At 40.7% G+C, this 20,540-nt stretch overlaps 1 protein-coding gene across 1 annotated transcript in view; it reads left to right on the top strand.

Moving 5' to 3' along the window:
- Positions 1–10,099: 10,099 nt before the first annotated feature.
- Fhit (fragile histidine triad diadenosine triphosphatase) overlaps positions 10,100–20,540 on the top strand; it is a 1,648,302-nt gene continuing 1,637,861 nt past the window's right edge. Inside the window, exon 1 of the mRNA XM_052190252.1 lies at positions 10,100–10,208. The gene's annotated coding sequence lies outside the window, so the exon portion shown is untranslated. The remainder of the gene's footprint in view (positions 10,209–20,540) is intronic.

Raw genomic sequence — 20,540 nt, 5'->3', positions numbered from 1 at the left:
AAGCTTTTGTGGCTGGTAAGGCAAAGGCCAGCCTGACTCCAGGTCTGGGAGTCCCCAAAGAACAGCACAATGGGACCAGCCTGAGTTTGATAGCTAAATCTGTCAGTTGGCTAGCATTTCTTTTGGTTGAAAGTAATAAACCAAATTCAAACCAACTCACATAAGATGAAATTCCTGTAGCCTGAAAACTAGAGGAGTAAACTCAAGAAGAGCTGTATTCTAGGATTCTGTACCTGATGCCCTTTATTCCTCTCTTGACTCTGCTAATCCCTCCTTGACTTAATTTCTAGGTAGGCAAGGTAGTCCACAGCTGACATCATTTCATACTGATTTTTAAAATCTCTGTGATAAAACATTAGAGGAGACTGGCTTGGAGTGGAGTAGCTGTCTTCTCAGAAACAACCATTTTGGCCACTGCTATGCAGTACTTTGGACAACCTTGTTTGGTGTGAATATCTCTGCACCCAATTCTACTTCTGCAGGAACTATGGTCAGCTCTGTTACAGTCACATGAATTGATATTTACTGTTGGAAAGAGATCAGATTTGGTTTTCATTGTGAGGTAGTGGGGACAAATGTGTATATGTGCCATGTTTCTTAACAGAATATTCAAAGAAAGTTGTGACTCAAACATTGAAAGCTCAAAAATGCAGAAAATATTTCTAAAGAAGAAGATGAAGAAAAAAGGAAGAAGAAGAAGAAAAAGAGGACAAAGAAGAGGAAGAGGATGAGGAGAAGGTGAAGGAAGAAGTAAGAAGAAAGACTACCTTTTTATATGCAGGCAATTTTCTATTCAAAGTTGACCTAATGGTGTTTTGGACAGCATTAGGCTTCAAGCTATAATTTATCCAGAAGCTTCCTGTAATGCACTGGCAGAATACATGTAATGTACCGAGGGTAATGGTTTTCAATGTCATTTTCCCCATAAGTGCATATTATATGGGTTTATAGTCACAATGCTCCCTTGCTACTGTGTTTGAGTTACACACATCAGTGTTTAACACCAGCTTATGCATTCTGTTGCATTTGTAAATTGATTCTGATGGCAAAGATCCCCTGTTGTGAGACCCTTCTTTAGGATACATGAAAAGTACATGGAGGAATGGAGGGTGAGCTAGATTAACATCATACAAATCTGATTAACAATAGCTACTCTGTTTCAAAGGTCAGGTACACTCAACAAATTTGCTTAGAAATTATTTTGTTTGTTTTGTGAGCATATATATCATGAGATTTCTAAAGGTCAAGAGTAGAGTTTGTTCTTGGATTCTAAAGCAATCTGATTTCCATTTACAGTATGCTTTAGTGACCCTCACTGTAGCAGCAGGACCAGTTATGTCATACTTACAGTTTGTGTTTAATTGTACCACAAGGAAAATCCCCCTAGACAAAGGCAGTGCACGTTTTTCCTAAGTTATTTTATTTTCAAAAGGGTTCATAAGAGAATGCTACTCATAAATGACATCTGAACTGGAATGTTGGTTTCATTCCCAGATTCTTCTCAAAGATCTACAAGCATCTTATTGAGCTAGTTTCTTACCTGGAAACTGGAGCAAAGGTCAGAAGAGCTAGCAGTCCTAGATTTTGTAAACATTTACTGGAAGGAGGCTGGAATCTTCATTGATTAATGTTTATAAAACCACTGTGCATATCATAAAGAAGCAGCTCTGGTCAGTTATTCAGTCTTCCTTATTATTTGAAAAAGATCAGTTGGCTACTTAAATACATGAGACATTTTTTCATTAATTATTTTAAATGTTTTCCTGCTTACTGTATATACTTTACGAAGATTAAAAGAAAAGCTCTTAGAGTGTTTTGTATTCACACTCATTAACATTCCAGTGGAATAACAAACCTCAAAATGATTCATGTATGAATCAGTGACGCATGGCTAATTACAGTTTTCAGCCACACAGCCAATAACATTCACCATGAAATGTGGTGTCTGTTAAATACATCTCTCTGAATTTTTTGTTGGGGAAAGAGTGGTAGGAGATAGGGAGGTTTCAAATTATGGTTTTAAAATGTCTAAATATTTTAGGGGATTTTTACATTATAAATATCTTTCAGGCGAATATTTATCACAAGCATGACATCCTGTTATCAAAACAGAAAAAAAAAAGGCCTCTGAGATTTGCCTTAAAAAACAAACAAAACAAAATAAAAAAGAAACATCTCAGATCCTGAGAATGGACCATGTTTTAGAATAAAATGGAAGAAACTTCTTAGGACATTAGTTAATATTATTTATGGTTTATATAAATTTTCAAAGAATACTTTATGTTGAATTTTATCTTCCTTATAAACTCCCTGTTCTCATAATTCTAACATATAACCATACTCTAAAGACAAAAATCTGAAAAGCGGAGTGTGCAGTGAAAATTGAATGTCATACTAAGACACTCTAGTTTAGAAATGATTTCATAATCCATGGTAAAAATTGTTTTTAAGTCTGGAGAGGTAGCTTGATTAGGAAAGTGCTACATACACAGAGAGACTCAGAGAGACACACACATACACAGACTCAGACATGCACACAGACTTGTACACACACAGAGAGACTAAGAGACACTCATACACACATAGACTCAGACATACACATACACACAGACTCAGACAGACAGACAGACACACACACACACACACACACACACACACACACATGAGCCTGAGATCAATTATTAGAAACCATGCAAAATAGGTATGATGGTAAACTTGTAATCCCTGATCTCGTGAGGCAGATATAGGTAGGTCCCTGGAGTTCACTCACCCTCCATACTAGCCTAATTGGTGAGCTTCAAGCAAATGAGACAGATATAAAACTAACATTTATTCTCCTGTTGTAATTGTTACCTCGGAGGCTTACTGTCTCTATCTTCTAACCTAGGCCTAGTCCTGGGATCTTCTAACCACCATATAGTCTCATTTAGGCCTAGAACGTTTTCAGCCTCTGAGACATATTGCTGAATATAAAAGTTCTTTCGGAACTCTGGCTGACTCATTCAACTCAGATGTTCTGGCTCAAATTCTCTCCAAACTGATTCAGTCTGGCTTCTCTTTCTTTCTCCTGAATTGTTCTGCTTGAACTTATACTGTAACTTTGGCAGTCTGTCCTAATCTTCTGTCTCCTTCTGTCTTCACTTGTGTCTAGCTTGCTCTCTCTTCAACCTGTCACTGTAAAACTCTACCAGTAAAACTGACTCCTCCCTTTCCCTCCTTTTTTCTGCTCTGTTCTTTTGTAAATAGCTTCTTCTTCCTCTCCTTGTGAGAGTTAGCCATACCCTAGTCTGCCATGTTTTTCTCTGATTCATTACTTTTACTGCCTTCAATTAGACATCACTTTCACACATGGCTACTTCCTTCTACAAACTAACTTTTTAATGCTATTTCTCAAAACAAAACTGTTGCATGTAGTTTTAAACTCTCCCCCTCCTTTAGCTCTGGGAATTGACCACGCTACCAGCCCCAACTCAACTTCCCTTGAATCCTCTGACAAAAGACACACACACACACACACACACACACACACACACACACACACACACACACAGTTTGTTCCTTTTCAGCTTGCCTTAGGACATAATTGCTGGATGCCACTAACTCCCTCCTGGAAAATCTTGTCCTTATCAATTTCTTATCTCTACCTCTGGAACATGCCCTAAATTTCAATGGCTAGTCCCAAGTAGCTCCTGCCAAACATCCCTGGCTGCCCACCTGTAGTAGTGGCTACAGGCCCCAGCTCCTCCAAAGGCCTCACATTGTTGCCTGGTTCTCCACTCTCCAAAACTTGGTGAAAACTCTTCCTCTCCTTTCTTGTGTCTGCCTTTTCCTCCTGGGACTTGGAAGTCCTGCCTGTACCTTCCATCCAACAATTGCCCTTTCTTTACTGACAGATCAAGAACCAATTGGGGAACAGGACCTTTAGCATCAAAACTTCCCCTACCCAAAACAAGGTAGAAGGAACCTGAGGAATGGTGCCCTCAGGATGATCCCTGACCCTCATATACATTCTCCCTTCCTCCCTCCCTCCCTCTGTCCCTCCCTCCCTTCCTCTCTCCTTCCCTCCCTTTCTCTCTCCTTCCCTTCTTCTCTCTCTCTCCCTCCCTCCATCTCTCTCTCTCTCCCTCCCTCTCTCTCTCCATACCTCCCTCTCCCTCTCACATGTACACAATCATGACTACACATATACACATAAAAGAAAAAATCTTTATTTTTTCTTTAAAATATTTTGTTAATATTATCCATTTTATTAATTTATTATTTGATATCCAAAGACTACATTAACAAAAAGTTTTATGTCTCCATTAAAAATTTAAATTTATATTATTTCAGTAGTAAAAGTAATTAATACATGGTTTAAAAAATGTTCAGAAGTTTAGAATGATGCACAGCCAAAAGAAAGATTCTTCTAATAAAAGTGCTGTCTCCTTCTTCCAAGTATCCATCAGAATCACTTGTAATTCTCTCAGGAACAAACTTGCCAGTGTAAGCATAGATCTACAATTCTGAAATCAATCAATCAATCAATCAATCAATCAATCAATCAATCAATCAACCAACCAATCAATCAATCAATCATGTAAGCAAACAAGCAAGCAAGCAAACAAACACTCAAACAAAGAAAACTGGAAACTGAAAGGTTAGGCCACCAGACATAAAGTTCTTAGTGTACTTGCTTGCTATTATTTATGGTTATGTAGTAATGTATGTTGACAGGATTCTGCCCCAAGACCATATCAGCAGTGTATACCAGATAGTACAGGCATATGCTTTTCTACACACTACAAAACTTATATGTGTTATGTTTGTATTTGTGGGCTTATAAAGACCAATAATTGTGTGTGTGTGTGTTGAGGTTTTGTCTCTTGCTATATATTATAATGCTAAATACTGGCCCTGGTTTCCTCATGGACAAGAGAATCATCATGTACACAAAATGATGCTATGTTATCTTGCTCCTGAATTTAAAACTAGTGGTTGAATAAAGATGCCAACAGCTTACAGCTGGGCAGAGGAGAGGTAGGTAGAGTTTTGGCTCCTGGGCTTCAGGGTCTAAGGCAGGAGACAAAGAGGGATGAAGAAGAAGGTGGAGAGAAGAGACTGTGCCAAGGTTAAAACATGCCCAGGAGGGCTGGCTAATTGGAGTTAAAAACAGACCAAATGGAACTTGGCAAGGTATAACTCCAGGTTGCTGATAAAGAAATAGATACAAATAGCTCAGAGGTCAGATATCTGTGCAGCTCTAGTGCTGATTAAGGCGTATTGCAAATATGAAAGTTGTGTGTCTTTTATGTGAGAATTGAATGATCTAAGGCGGGGCAGACTCCCTTCCTCCCCTCCACCCCCCACCTCCCACCTTGAGATTAAATACTTACAACAATGTGTGTGTGTGTGTGCGCGCGTGCGCGCGCGCGCAATACCTAGTCCTTTTAGGTTTACACAAATGTATATTATGTACGCACTGTCTGACTACTGAATTTATGAACTAATTCAGCCATTTAGCTATTTCCTTATACTGTGACCTCTGTGACCTTTGATGCCATGTCACTAACGTGACCCCTGATTATTCTTCCATCATGCAGAGCTGGTTTGTGTCTTAAAGATGTTGTAATCACTGCTTGCTCTGAAATTTTCTTCCACAGGTTTTCACATGGATTGTCCCCTCATTTCTCCAAAATCATGTCTACAGGCAGGCCTTGGTTCAAATGACACCTCTTCTGAGAGGCCCTTTCTAATTACTCTATTTCAACAACCATTGGAGTGTTCTGTGCCATTATCTATGGGTCGTCTTCTTGACTGTTAATTGATGAGAGGGCCGAGCTCACTGTGAGCAGTGCCATCCCTGTACAGACAGAACTAGGCCGTATAAGAAAGGCGGTTAAGCAAGCCAAGGAAAGGAATGCAGTAGTTATCGCTGGTTTACTTCTTGACTCCAGTTTTTACCTTGGATTCCCTCCATCATGGAGGGAATCTATAATTTGTAAGCTAAAAGAAACCCTTTTGTTCATGGTGTTTATCACAGCAACAGGCAGCACACTAAAATAGTCCTCTACTAAAGAAATACAGCTTTTTAATTTTAAGAAAATGTTTTTAATGGATTTTTAAGTCTGAGAATGATATAGTGCCTTTAACGCTGCAGTGAACCTGGGGCCATGTGTTTGGATGCTGCATTTCTTGAAAGAGAGTAACGAGAAATTGCAGCTTATCTTTGGCCACCCTAGTGAGATCACAGCTTGGACACTGAGCTGAGTTTTATGTACCGTATGTTCTAGGTAACTGGGAGATGATTGCAGAAGATGGCAGGAAGAAGAATTAAGTGTGATTATTTATGATGCATAGTTAGAAAGAGAAAGCATGCATATGTTCTCTAACTATAGGAAATATACTGATCTCCTAAATATCTAAAGAGCAAAGCCACCCAAGCAACCTATTTAACTTGGAAAAGCAAAAGAATAAATAAGATGAAGTGATAGAAAAATAGAGGAAAATTCAGACAATATTTAAGATGTAATCAGATGGTTCTTGTTCTTCCTAGCAAGCAGATTTTTTTCCAAAAGCTAGAAAAACTCCATTATTAGAAGCAGAGGTTTGTGAAGGAAATAGGAACACTTCAAGACAGCTGAATGTGCCAGTCTCTGTATATGCCATATGACAAAAGATAAAGCATTACTTTCCTTGTTTTAAGGTATTTTTGAATTTTACACACACACACACACACACACACACACACACACACATGCACACGATTTTTTTTTTCAAATAAATCTCCTCAGAATACTTGTCTGAAAGTCTAGTTTATGACCTGCAACATATGGCTGAAATGAATTATGCAAAGGGGTGAACTCTGACTGCTAATGACTGCTCAGTTTTGAGAGTGTTTCTGCAGTAAAGATTTCTTTGTAGGCCCTCTGAGCTTGAGGAGGATGCTCTTGGGACTGTAGTGTAAAACCTCCAGGCTCTCTACCTGGGAGGAGGATCCTGCATTTGTTATAGTGGAAGGTTACCAGGAGGTTGTCTGAGCTCCTGGGGCTCTTCTAGTCCTTACAGTATATGAGTCCTGTGGCTAAAGCATGGCTTTGGCTCTGTGTTTCCTCCTTAATTTCCATTGAGGAGTTTGCTCCTCAGAGCTTGCACTGTCTTTGCAGGAGACACAGGAGAAGCAGAATGACCAAGAGTGACTACACTTTAAAGAGAAGCTGTTTTTGTAGAAGTGCTATGGCAGTGCAAATCACAGAACTCACACACACACACACACACACACACACACACACACACACACATGTCTTCTTGGTCTACAGATTAGCTAGATCTTTGCTTTTCCTCTCCCTCCTCCCATGAAACTCTTGCATTTCTTTAGATCACGAGAAAAAAATGAACACATCTTCTGCAGTATTTTCTCTAAATCTCCTTCCCCATCTCTTGCTCTTTTTCCTACCTGCCCTACTCACCACAGAGTTTCAAGCGTTCCTGTTTCCCACAGTTACTGTTTGGGTCATATGTCTTAGTGAAGACTTTAGAAAGGTAAGTCTGTACTAATTGTTCCTATGATAAAGATACAAGGGTAATGTTAAGTGGTATGCACGTACACACACACATGCGCACACACACATGCACACAATTCTTCATACCTATCTCATTCACTTGGGACAATTAATTTTTTATTAGTCTTCATGAATGTCACTGCTGCAAGCAGATCCCTTTTCGTGCCCTTCCCTCTTCCTTCCAGAGGCATGGCTTCTATTTCTAATGTTCTGTGTCCACTGGGTCTACTCTGTCTACTCATATGCATGCCTGACAACTCAGAACTTACCCCAGCAGTCCCTTCCCACAAAGCAGCCCTGACAGACTGATGGGAATTAGTGCGTCAATAGCCTAGGTCTTTAGCTTCCCTGGTTAGACAACTCAGTTAAGTATTGCTTTTCAAGATCTTCCCAGAGGACTGAGCTGCAGTTGTCACTACAAGTAACATGGTAGACTGGGCATTTGTTTGGCTCTGTTTGTTTTGTTTTTCCATGACTTTCCCTTTTCTGTTTCACTTTCCCATTCTCTTCATGGTATTTGCTGTAATTGCCCGTGCAATAAACAACTCTATGTTGAATAGCTGCCTCAGGACCTATTTCTGGAAAAACCCAAACTCTACTGATTATTCAGTGGTTCTGTAGATTAGATTACAGCCTTCCAGTTGATTGTCTTGGTACTTAGTTTTGGATGCAAGGGCAGTGCCATGTCTTAAGTGTTCTTTACAGATGTATGTATTGCTGAAGGTCAGAGCAGACTTTTAACCCACAAATATCTGTAGCTGAATGCTTATTTTCATATCGCCATGCTAATATGCTGTCTGCCAATGCTGTAGCCATCATTAGAAAACTATATTAAATATATTCACAGTCATCTCCAAATAGGAAATGTAATGACTATAGGCTGATCCTGCCTCCGGAAAGGTTTAAGTGTTGAGATTTCCCATGTCATATGGTCCAGTGACTCTATTCCATATTGGGTTTGGCACTGTTCTTCATAGTAGACACATGTGGTGAAATCACTCATGCTGATCAGCTTGAGAAAAGTTGGAACTGGTGAGCCAACTCTATGCTCATAAAAGCTACGAAGAACTGTATTGTACAAAATAACCCTAAACTGACAGAATCAGATTTTTGGGAGCCTGGTTTTAGTCCTTATGCATAAAATTATCCTTACACATATTAACCTGTATTCTTGCTAATTTAACTGTAATTCTTTTCAATTTCATCCTAATTCACAATTCTCTTAGTGTCTTAGTGTTGTAGGCATAATTTGACCACAATCCAGTGTAACATTCTCTGAGAGTCATGCTTGCAAGGGCATCGGGATATTCCACCAGGTTGCTGTGTCCACCTTGCTACTCTTCATGGGGTTTAAGTTTAGAAAGAACAAGAGCTGAGACTTACTGAAATTCCCCACATGTAAGGAAAGAAAAGGGGGAACGGATGCTTGTGGATATTTTAGGGTTTGTTCAAGCATTACCGCTCATTGATTTACTTCCAAAACATTGAAGCAGACTTGCAAATACTTTCCTTTCATTGTTCTCAGATCTGGGAAAGAATGGAAGGACAAGGAGTGGCACATATCTAAGAAGAAAGAACAATGATCATGTGACAATCATTAGGGTGCTCTACAACTTGCAACTGAAATTTTTTGTGAAAATTGTGTGGTTTTTTTTTTTTTTTTTTCCTTATACATTACTAAACCCAGAACATGTTTAAGTTCGGGATGGGCTAAGTCAATGATTTTTTCCCAGCATTCACATGGCTTCTGGTATGGAATATATTGAGGAAACGATTTTGAATTAAAATGAAAAAGAGCAAGAATAAAAGACCCTTGGTGATAAGAGACGAGTTTAATTGATATTCATGAGATAGGAAGAACAGAGGAAGGTCATCTCTAGTTATCATTCAATTATTCAAAACTTATTTATTTTGTTTGCCTCATGGTTTCGTCCCCTTCCCCCCAGGTGTAAGAAAGACTGCAGCTAAATAAAAATCTACTTCTGCAAGGGCTTGTATCCCAGTGGAACAGTAAGGCAATAAAAAACACAAATAAACAACTTGTAGTGATTTGTGGCAATAGCCTACTTGAGAACTATTACAAAGACGGGGGATAGAGGCAGGGAAGAAGGCACAGAAAGATAGTGATGGGATTTTGTTAGGATGTCAGGGGAGGTCAAGGGTAGTTATATCCTGGATCAAGTAGGGGCTTACAAAAGTTTTAAGAAATCAAGAATGAGCCAGAGATGGGGAGAGGAAGCACAGCAGCAGTTCTTTTCGGAGGAAAGCAAGGAAACCTACTGAGCAGGTTTTCATTTCAAGAGAAAAAACAGTGTTTCTTTTTCCATTCGGTAAAAGCTAAAGATTGTGTGATTTATGACAAACATTCCTTACAAAGCGGAGTCTCACCTTAGATACGCTTCTCTAAGAATTGGCTTCCGATTGGTACAGCGTAGTCTAGTGCTCTTCGCCTATTGGCTGCTACGCCTGTCTCCAGATGAGAAGCCATCTTGGCTTCCGCCCCTTACCGCAGGTTGCTGTGGGGATTGTAGTCCGTCCCGTTTGGGCTTGCTGTAGGACTTTCCCGGCAGCTCCCAGGTCCACCCCAGTGGGGACACACTCAGGCGGCACTCCTGTCCCGCGCTCCCGCCCTCTTGCCTTTCATTCAAGCCGCCAAGATCTTGGAAGGTAGGGGCGCGGGAGCAAAGCCCAAGTGGAACAGAATGTGGGGCGCGGGCTGGGTTTCCACGCGTGTCTGGTCAGTACCCCTGCGGCCCGCGGGGGCGGGGACAGGCCAGCACCGCTCGCCTGATGGTGGCCGTCTGTCAGGAGGACTCGCTCACCTGGCTAGACTTCCCGGGATGGACTCAGGCTCCCCAGCTCTCGAGCACATGTCCTAGCTTCAACCCTCCCCTCGGGATAAACTGAGGCACCGGGTCGCCACAGCAGGCCCAAGAGGGGCCATTGTGGCTACTTACGAATAGTTTGTCAGTTCCATAGACAAGTGGCAGGAAGCCCTGACCCAAACAGGTCTGTACCTAACTTAGGTGTCCCAAAAGGTTTGAACAGGTGCTAGGGCAGGGTTCACAGGGAACAATGTTTTGGGAAAGAATTTGCCTTTTGATAAGTTTAAAACATGCAATAAAGAAAAACAAACCCATATCAATTCACTGTGGTTAGAGAACTCGTCACTGGTTGGACCCTACGCCTTTGTAACCGATTGTATAAGGAAGGAGGCAGGTTGCTGGAACTTAAGCCACCTTTGGCTCTGCCATACGACCGTGGATGGTCAGCACAGCGGTCCTCACGTGGAGAAAAACCAGCCTAATGCTCCCTGCTCTAGTGGACCAGAGATGCTGTTTGCAGCTGTAATCAGCACAGAGGACAGGTCCCTGAAAGTCTGTCAATTGAAAAATGCTTATTTTCGGTCTCAGAAATTTGCTGAAAATACCCAGCTGTAGTTTTAGAGAAACACTAATCAGGGCTAGTCCTCTTCTGCCAAGGGCAGCCCTAAGAGCGCCTGTGCTTAAGCTGATTGTACACAAAAGCTCCTTTTCCAGGCTCCATTTTATGGCTCAAGACCTTGGCTGCAGAGGGTTCTGGGACTTGTAGTCCCTCCTGCCTAAATGCACCTAACCGGCCTGGTATTCAGTTACCAAAGTGCCTTTTGGCCTGACGAGATGTCTTCTGGGAACTGAAGTCTCACTGCAAGGATGCCCGGGAGGTAAATCTTCTTCCCTTAGAACTACGACTCCCACATGCCCTGCCTTCTTGGCTGCCTTCTTAGCCCACCTGCTTAATTGTGCTAGGAGTAAGAAAAAAAAAATGCTTAGTAAAGATTTCCCCCATCTCTTTTTGTTTTCTGATTACAAATGGTATTCAACGTATTGTATATGAATTTTTTGTTAAAGCCTGTTCACATGGTCTCCAAATCATTCTGTAGTTCCCTGGCCCACAAAAAATCCTTGAAAAGAAGACTGTCCAAGGTTTCACAATCATATTAAAATTGGGCTATTTATATTTATATTATATTTATATATTTATATTATATTTATATTATATTTATATTTATATTAGATTCAGTTATAATTAATCTCCTTTAAAGCAATATGATAGAGATAACCAGATAACCATTTTTTTTTTCTATTCATTGAACTGATTAGGGGACCAAAGTTAGGGAAGTTAAGTAACTTTTTCAAGTTAAGTCACCTGGGTAATAGAAGTAATGGAATTTGTAGGGCCTTCTGTTTAAGAGTGTTTTTTTTCCTAGCAAATGACCCTACCTCACAGAACTCAGAAACTCTGGCCTATAAGACTATAGAATATAAAACCTTTCAGTTTTACAATTGTGCTTCTATAATTAGACACTAAATGCTAGTGCTGCAAAACCTTTTGAAATTACTTAAGTCCAGTGGAAAGATCTCTCGGAACAATTACTGGGAATAAAGGTTTCAAAAATGTTAGCTACATATAGCTTTAACTGCACCTTAATTTCAGCGATGAGGAAACTGGTCCCTGTGAGGCAGAGTAGTTTGTCTGAGGTCACACCGTTGGTTTATATCAGAAATGAAACTACTCCCCAGCATCTTACTTCCAATCGTGATAAGCTCTCAGGAATGGCAGATGGGTAGCTATTTAGATAATGCTATCCTCCCCCGTTCCCAAGATTTGTTCTTTATAAGCCACTCATTAGGGTCAGTTGTAAAGTCTCTTTTTTAGCTAGGAAAGTTTTCCTATTTTATTAATTCAACAAATGTTTTCCTGAGCATCGTTCAGTGCTCGTCAGTCCAGGCGCGAGAGACATTAAATGAAAAGTGCCCCGTGTGCCGGAGCTGGAAGGACGTGGGGACCTCTCCATCACTTTCATTTTAGAAACAAGACAGCCAGCACCCTATCTCTCCCGCCTTGGGTCTAAGGGAAGTGGGTTTCCTGAGGCTTCCTAGAGCTGCTTGTTACCATGAGGGGCAGTGCTTGCTGGTGGACTCCTCCTGGTGTCCCCACATCATTCCTGTAACTATCTGGTGGCATGCGTTACGGATGCTTTTGTATTCTCATCTTAATTTGTATGTTCAGCGTCAATATGTTCCATTTCTATTTTCGGCATTAGTTTTGTTTTGGTTCCCAATCTTTTTTTTTTTTTTTTTTTTTTTTTTTTGCTTCCTCCAGAGATGAGAAAATGAGGTTTTGATGCTGCTTTTACATCCACAGATACCACAATCTAACACTTTGATATAAGGTATTGGAAGTATACGTGGTGTGTATGTTACACAGAACTTTGGTTTGAGAAAACACAGGGCCCTTCAGTTATGTCTTCACAGATATGTAAGCAAGCACCTCTCACCTCCCGTGTGAGAGATGACTTCTGGATAATTAGGTAATGGCATCACAGCTTTCAAACATGTTGGCCAAACTTTGTAAATTATTGGCTAAACACTCAGAACAAGTCACTACTCATGAAGTTCTCCCTACCAACCTCTGTGACCTCCAGCACTGGCTGAGAACACGTTTGTGGACTTGACTTCGTTAGCTCTGCTCCCATAGACTTTCCTTCAAATTCACTTTTCCCTTTTAATGTGCAAATGCAGCTTTGAAATGGAAGATGCAGGGTTATGTCACTTTCAACATGAACATGGCAGAGAGAAATCCCAGTCTCTGAGGTTATCTTCCAAGAGCTGTGTATACAGACGAGCCCATGTGTTCGACTTCTCAGATGAGATAGCAACCTAGATAAAGGCGATGCATATCAGTCACGTGGTGGCTGGAGTCAAATCCCAGCTCTTTGAGGCGTCTGCCAGTTCCCAGTAGTCTGTAGTAGATAGATAAATGATATGCCTTATTTTGTCATTGTTATGTAAACTTGGCGTGTGAAAATAAAATGACTTTTTATTTGTCCTCTTAGAGTAAGAAACGTGGGCCATAATATTTAAAACCCAAAGTCTTGTCACTCTTGAAACCCTGTCTTGTCAGTCCTGTGACATTCTTATGGTCAGTGAGATGGTAGAGGTTTTGTGCAAGCACTGCCTGCTGAGAAGTCTCTGACCCAAGGTTCCCTGTAGATATTAACCACAGCCTGGGAAGCAGCTGGCTTACATCAGTGAAGCCTTTTGTCTGCTTGTAGAACAGAAGAGAACCTGGCCCAGGATCCTCAGGTTAATTCAGGCAATTGTCCTCCAGTTTGTGAATGATTTAGGGGCAATAGACAGGGACTTAATTCTAAAGTTGATAGTAGTGATAAAAGCATCATTTTCAATTACTCAGTGACAGATAGAGAAGGAGCAGGGAAGGTCAGCCCTAAGCCTTGAACACAGGCCTGAGGCGTGCTCCTGCCCTCCCTAGGCCCTCCGCTGTGGACCAGCTGTGGAGAGCAACGATGTGACTGACTGGTGATCATGGCACCGAGTGGAGGCACAGTCTAGGTTCAGGTGAGGGAAGGAGGAAAAGGAAAGAGAGAGTGCTGAGATTTGGCGAGTAGAATAGATAGAGTTCTGGGCACCCAGGCATGGGATTCAGTGACTGAAGAGGGTGACAAAGTGAGGTCACACAGACCAGCACAGAGGACTATGCTGACTAGTTTGTGTCAATGTAACACAACTAGTGCTGTCTGGGAAGAGGGATCCTTAACTGTGGCATTGCCTCCATCAGACTGGCCTGTTGGCCTGTCTGTGGGGGGTTTTCTAGATGAATGATTGATGTGGGAATGCCCAGCCCACCATGGGTTTTGGCAGCATAATCTACCTAATGTGTCTGCTTTATTTCCTGCCCTGATATCCCTTCATGAAGGACTGTAAGCCTTATGATAAACTACAACTTTCTTCCCCATGGTGCTTATCACAGTAATAGAAAATAAGAAAGTGATGTTATACACAGTCCAGCGTCTACAAGATGCTTGAGCTTTCTTCCAACGGAAGTTGGGAAATCACTTAGCAGTCTAAAGTGGGGAAATAAAATGTTTGCATATTTTTAAAAGTATACATTCAATGAGAATAATAAATCAGTGACAAGCAGTGTGGAAAACATACCTACAACTGTGTTTGCTGTCTACACACACACACACACACACACACACAACTTATTATACATATACACATATACAACTCATTATATACACATGTATAATTCATTATATACACATACATGTATAATTCAATATATATATAATTTACTACACACTTATACATATAATTCACTATATACACATGTATATAATTCATTATACACACAATTTATTATATATATGCACAGATATATAATCCACTACACACATATATTTATTATACATATATATAATTTATAATGCACACATATCATTATACATATCAATATAATTCATTATACACACATATATTTAATTCATTACACACACACACACACACACACACACATACACACACACAGGAAAAGTAGAAGCTTCCTATTAGGGAGACAGGTTTTCTGGTCTACTCCAGATCTGTCTGTGACTTTACCACTGAAGAGAATGACACTTCATCCCACAGCAAACATTCATTTCCAAAAGTTCTCTGAGCCTTCTTGAGCCCCTCATGTGTTCATGTTGAAATGTTGATGGATGCAACCTTGTGTGAATCACGTGCAGGTAATCACAAGTCCATTAGTGTAACACCCATGCCTTATCTAGAAGACATCTCTCTGTAGGACCCATTCTCTCTATACTCCCTCTCCTGAGATGTTCCCTGAACCATGAAGGAGTGATAGTCAATCTGTGTTCTCGGATATTAGTGTGCACCCATGTGTCCTGCTGATTTAAGAATGTAGCTTCTGCTTTGGTTGATCTGGACTGGTCCAGAAAACCAACCTCCCTAATAGACTATTGATGCTGGTTCATGGACTGAACTCTGAATAGGAAGCATTTAAGCAGTTCTTAGTATGTCTTTGTGAGAGTTGAGATGAGAGTAGGTAAGAGGATGAGAATAGGTAAGATGAATGTGTATGTATATATGAATTACATATGTGTGTGTATGTATATAATGAATTATATGTATGTGTATTTAAATGAATGATACGTGTGTATTTGTATATAATGAATCATATGTGTGTATGTATAATGAATTCATAGGGTTAGAATCCATGAGAGCAGAGCAAAAGCCTGGCAGCAGGAACAGCTAAGAGCTCACATCTTGGTCTGCAGTCAAGATGTAGAGAAAGGACACTGGCAATGGTGTGGGTGGGCCCTTTGAAACATCACTCGCAGGGACACAGATCCAAAAGCCACACTCCCTAATCCCTCCCAGAACAAAGGGATTGATTTTTAATGTTGGTCTTGGTCTCTGTGTGACAATGGGCAAAGCATTATAGTCTCTTTCAGCCTAAAATTTCACATAACCCATAGAAAATGTTTAACTCAGTAGCTGTCTTCAGTTATTCAAAGTAAAAAAAAAAAATCATAAACAAAGCATGGTGGCATGCACCTGCAGTTTCAGTCCTCAGCATGTAGAGGTCACGAGGTCAAGGCCTGTTTGAGCCACATGGCTAGTTTTAAGCCAACCTGGACTAAAAGGTATTATGCTGTCTGAAAAAAGTCAACTAACCAAAAATAAAACAATAAAATCACAATGTTGTGCATTCTCCTTTCATGCTTCCTTGTCATCATATTTTGAATATTGAACAGAATACACTATCTGCAATTCTACTGCTTTATCTCACATGTCACATGCCATGCCTGGAAGTTCTTCAACCATTTGTATATACTTAAACAGTATTGATGCGGAATTGATATCTTTCCCTCATTTATCCTAGGCTCATGACCAAGGGATTCCCCTTCCTCTCCACACTCCCCCCAACAAAAGGCAGATGAACAACTTTTGAAAAGTATGCAAATTTATGTACTGTAAGTTTTAGATTACATAGAGTCCTTATGAAGCAAGGACAACTTGAAGATGGGCGAACATTTCTCTTTGTGCTAGGATTGTTGAAGTAGATTCTCAGAAGAAGGATCAGATAAAACAGTGGGATGTAATGTTGACAGCCTGGAGGAAGACGAAGGCCTGTTAGGTCAGATTCTTCACCAGGACCCCCTGAAAGACAAGGAAATGTCTTTCTTCCAGGCACAGGGAGGTCATTTCTCATGAGGGTTTTATGTTCTGTTTCATGGGAACGTTGAAAATCCTTCCTAGACTTTATAATGTGTTTCAGGGGAGAAGGAGGGAAAAGCGACAATGAAACATTCTGTTTTGTTTTTTTTTTTCTAGTAGCAGTCTCTGCATTCCATCTTACAGCCATCTATAGCTGTAGATAACTGCAGCTGAGCCTCTCTGAATTCAACAGGGAAAAAAATCCAAGGTCCTTAAAGTAACATACTTAAGTTAAAGTTCCATTATTAAGAAGGGCATTTGAGACATTCAAATGGACATTTCTTCCTTCTTTCTATAATATTAATCTGTTTGGATTGCTTTCTAATAAGTGCTTTTCAGGGTTGGCTACCGTTAGCTTCCCCACTCCCCACCGGGCACTGACCAGTCTTTCTTGAACAGACAGATCCCTGTGGATTGCCTAAGGGGCAGGTGCGGCTGTTTTATTTTTGATGTTTCTTACAGGACTCAAATGGTGTCGTTCTGGAAGGAGAGTCCAGGAAGTAGCATTTGAAGGCTTTCAGAGGGAAAGATGTGAGATGTTTTACCCAAGGCTCTCCCGGAACTAGATGAATAGCTCCAGGTTGTGTCCTGGGATCCATCCTCTGTCCATCGGCAGTGCCACTTTCCTCCCCAACCCAGCTTGTATCCTTAGCTTTGCTTACCCAAGGAATGATTCTCATCATGGGGACTCTCGGGTTGGGTTCTCTTCCTGGTATTTAGTTTATTTCATTGTTCATAACTGGAAGTTAAAAAAAAAATCAATAAATTTATTCAACCCATGTTAAAAATTTTCTGACCCGTGAGAGTCCTGCTCAATGGTCTAAAGGACTGTTCAGAAAAACAAAATGCGAGCTGCTCTTGTCTAATGACATTCTTTGTTTCCGGTGCAGTTGTCTGGAATGCATGGCTTCTTCAGAGCTGCTGTTTGAAAGTCTGGTTCCTTTTCTTAAATAATTACCCCTATTTCCATTGGCAGATTAATTAAGATAATTTGATTAAATCCCTTTTATTTTTTGAATCATTTATATTGTAGAGACTGGGGAGAAAGAAAACTTCCTCTACCCATTTAGTCCTGCTTCTAGGGCCCTAAAAATTAAATGTACCAAGGGGGAAATTGAAGAAGGGGAGCGTTTTTATGGTATGTGCATGTGGAGGACTTTAGAGAAGGAACACTTGGAAGACAGGAAGTGCAGAGATTACGTACCTTCTGGAGTTAGAGAAGACGAGCGAAGAGGTGATGCTGTCTGTCTTCTGGAATAGACCCAGATGGGAGGGTGGGCTGGAAGAAGATGCCTGGAGAGATAGATGGGAAATGAAGGCTGTTCTGTAAGGTTTGCTGTGCACACAGTTACTCTCTTTTTCATAGGGAGAGAGAACCCTTTTACAAATACATCTACTTCACAAAGGGAATTTATACCCAGCATTCAGCTTGCAGGTGAGGTATTGAAAAGAAAGAGTCCTCTCTCCCCAGGCTGCTGTTCAGGGCCATCACACTAGATAGCCTCTATTCTGAGATGGCATGTTTAGGGGAGGTAGATTCCCATCACTGCCAGAACTCTTTCTTTTTAAAAGCATTTCCTTCCCCATAGAAAATGTGCAAACTTATGTTTGAATGTTTATATTTAAAACCTTATCAAGTGCCTAGGAGTATTCTTGGCCTGCATGTATATTAACTAACATTGCAATTTTATTTGCCAGCATTTGCTGAGTCTCTACTCAGTAGGGGACTATTTTACAATGTAGTCACTTTGTTTGCCTGGTGTGCTGACTCCATAGAGAGAAAAGGAAAACTCAGGGAGAGGAATGTTGTTGCCGTTGGGCTTGGTGTATAATTAAATATCACATTGGTAAGATTCATGGCATGTTTAGAGTTATGGCCTATGTTTCCCGTTAATGATTAATTAAGCATGAATTAAGTATGAATAAAGGAGAAAATTGAGAAAGAGAGGAGGAAGGCACAGTTGTATTCTGGAAAGTAAGGACAAGTTCTAAGTCTGTGTGGTTATTAGCAGCCCCCCACCCCCGCCACCACCCTTTCTTTCTTTCAGGTTTGCCTATTTCTTTTAGCAATCAGAATTCTATTAAAATTCAATGTATTTGGCAGTTTCTCAGACTCCCAGTTACTGGAGTTAAAAACCATCATAGATAATGTTGAGGTGTCAGTACTCCCTATGAGGTTTAATGCATGTGTATTTTTGTTGGCGGAGATTACAGCCTGTAGTCATTTAATCAGTGAAGTTTGCCGTATGTGGTGAGAACAAAATCTTCATTTTCTTCAAGGCTTGAGGTCTCCTTCCCTTGTCTTCAGTTGAATAAAAAGCAAAGCAAAGCAAAGAGAAACAAAACAAACTCATCCAAATCAAATAACAAAAATAAAATGTGGTCTTTGTCTTTAGATTGTGTGTCACACAAAGGACAGCATCCCGTTTGTATCAGGGGCTGTCTGAGCAGTGGCAACAGGAATTGCACACAGAACAAAAGCCTTAGGAGAGGTGGAGGGAGGAACTAAAACCTGCGATAAAAACAGGCTGTGTCAACCCGGCAGTACACACAAGTCCTGTGTAATGTTCTCAGTTCTCAGGGATGAGCCTGCAGAAAGGAGAGGCTGTGGGAGGAAGCAGAGGATGGGAGGAAGAGATGTATGGTTGATAATTAGTGACACAAAGGTGGTTCAGGGGAACAGTCGTATGTATAAATAAAATGAAGTTGGTGTACTGGTTACTACATCATATGAGCTCAATTTTCACTGAGTTTGGCCCACTGTTTGGATGCTCTGCTTTAAGGTATAGATCCTGGCATACTTAATCAAGTAGGGGACATGTTAAGGAAATGAATGGTTATATTCTAGGGCAGTGGAAATGAAGGTACTTGTATGGTTTAGATGTGGTGCCTTTCCCCCAAAGACTCCTGTGCTTTGGGATTAGCTACCAATTGACTGTCCAGGGAAGTGAGGATCATGAGGGCTCTGACCTAATCAAAGGGGTTTATTTCTTGATAGACTTCATTTGATAGCATTACTGAGAGGTAATGGGAACTCTAGGAGGCGGGGCTAGGTAGAGGACAGGGGATGCAGAGGGCATGCCTTTAAAGGGCTTGTCTGGTCCTAGCTCCCTCTCCAAGTCTATTCTTGCTTCCTGGTTGCCATTATGTGACTAGCTTCCCCTGCTCACACACTCGTGTACTCTTCTGTCTTCCTAGAGGCCCAGAAATACAGAGCCAAGTGTCATTCCACTAAAGTCTCAGAAACTGTGAGGCAAAGTACAAATTTCTTTCAAAAATGGCATCTCTGAGGTATTAAAGACTGTCGAAGCAGAGGATGGAAGGAAGACAGACATGTGCAACCACAAGAAGGTAGTTGAGGGGAGCAGAGAGAGGTACCAAGTTCTTCTCTTGAATCACTTGGGATCTAGGTGATTTTAATTTGTACCTAGCACTGGAACTGCTCCTTAGAAAGCAGTCCACATGGGTTAAATTCCTGAAAGAATGTGGCAACTATCATCAGGCTAGCTTCAAATTGTAACCTTCATACAAGACATACCAAATATAACATATTTTAAAGTTTTCAGACTTTTACTATCAAATTTAGAAACTCAGTTTTATTAGATGAAACATATCCACTTGAGCATAATATCTAATAATTAATGTAGATAGAAAACATTCCAGGTTGGGTTATGAGCCTACCACTTAGAATTATCCCAATACTCAGAGTGAAGTATGCTGTGACTGGCCCTGCTGGGAGCATGTTTCTAGCTTTGAGGTGAGAGGTTTGCCCAAAAAAAGTGTTGATTGGGGACACCTCAGGTACACAGCTTGAATGTCTGGATATAGAGATGGTCTGATTTCATGGAGATGGGGCTACTTTGAGCAGAGGGGAAATGATCCTGGGGATATAAAACCAACAGGTGGCCACTGCAGTTTGGAATCCTAGTTGCTA

Source organism: Apodemus sylvaticus, chromosome 8, assembly GCF_947179515.1.
Source record: "Apodemus sylvaticus chromosome 8, mApoSyl1.1, whole genome shotgun sequence".
In the NCBI taxonomy this organism is placed as follows: Eukaryota; Metazoa; Chordata; class Mammalia; order Rodentia; family Muridae; genus Apodemus; species Apodemus sylvaticus.
The sequence above is the reverse complement of the archived record's forward strand: the minus strand, read 5'-3'. Positions and strand labels throughout refer to the sequence as shown.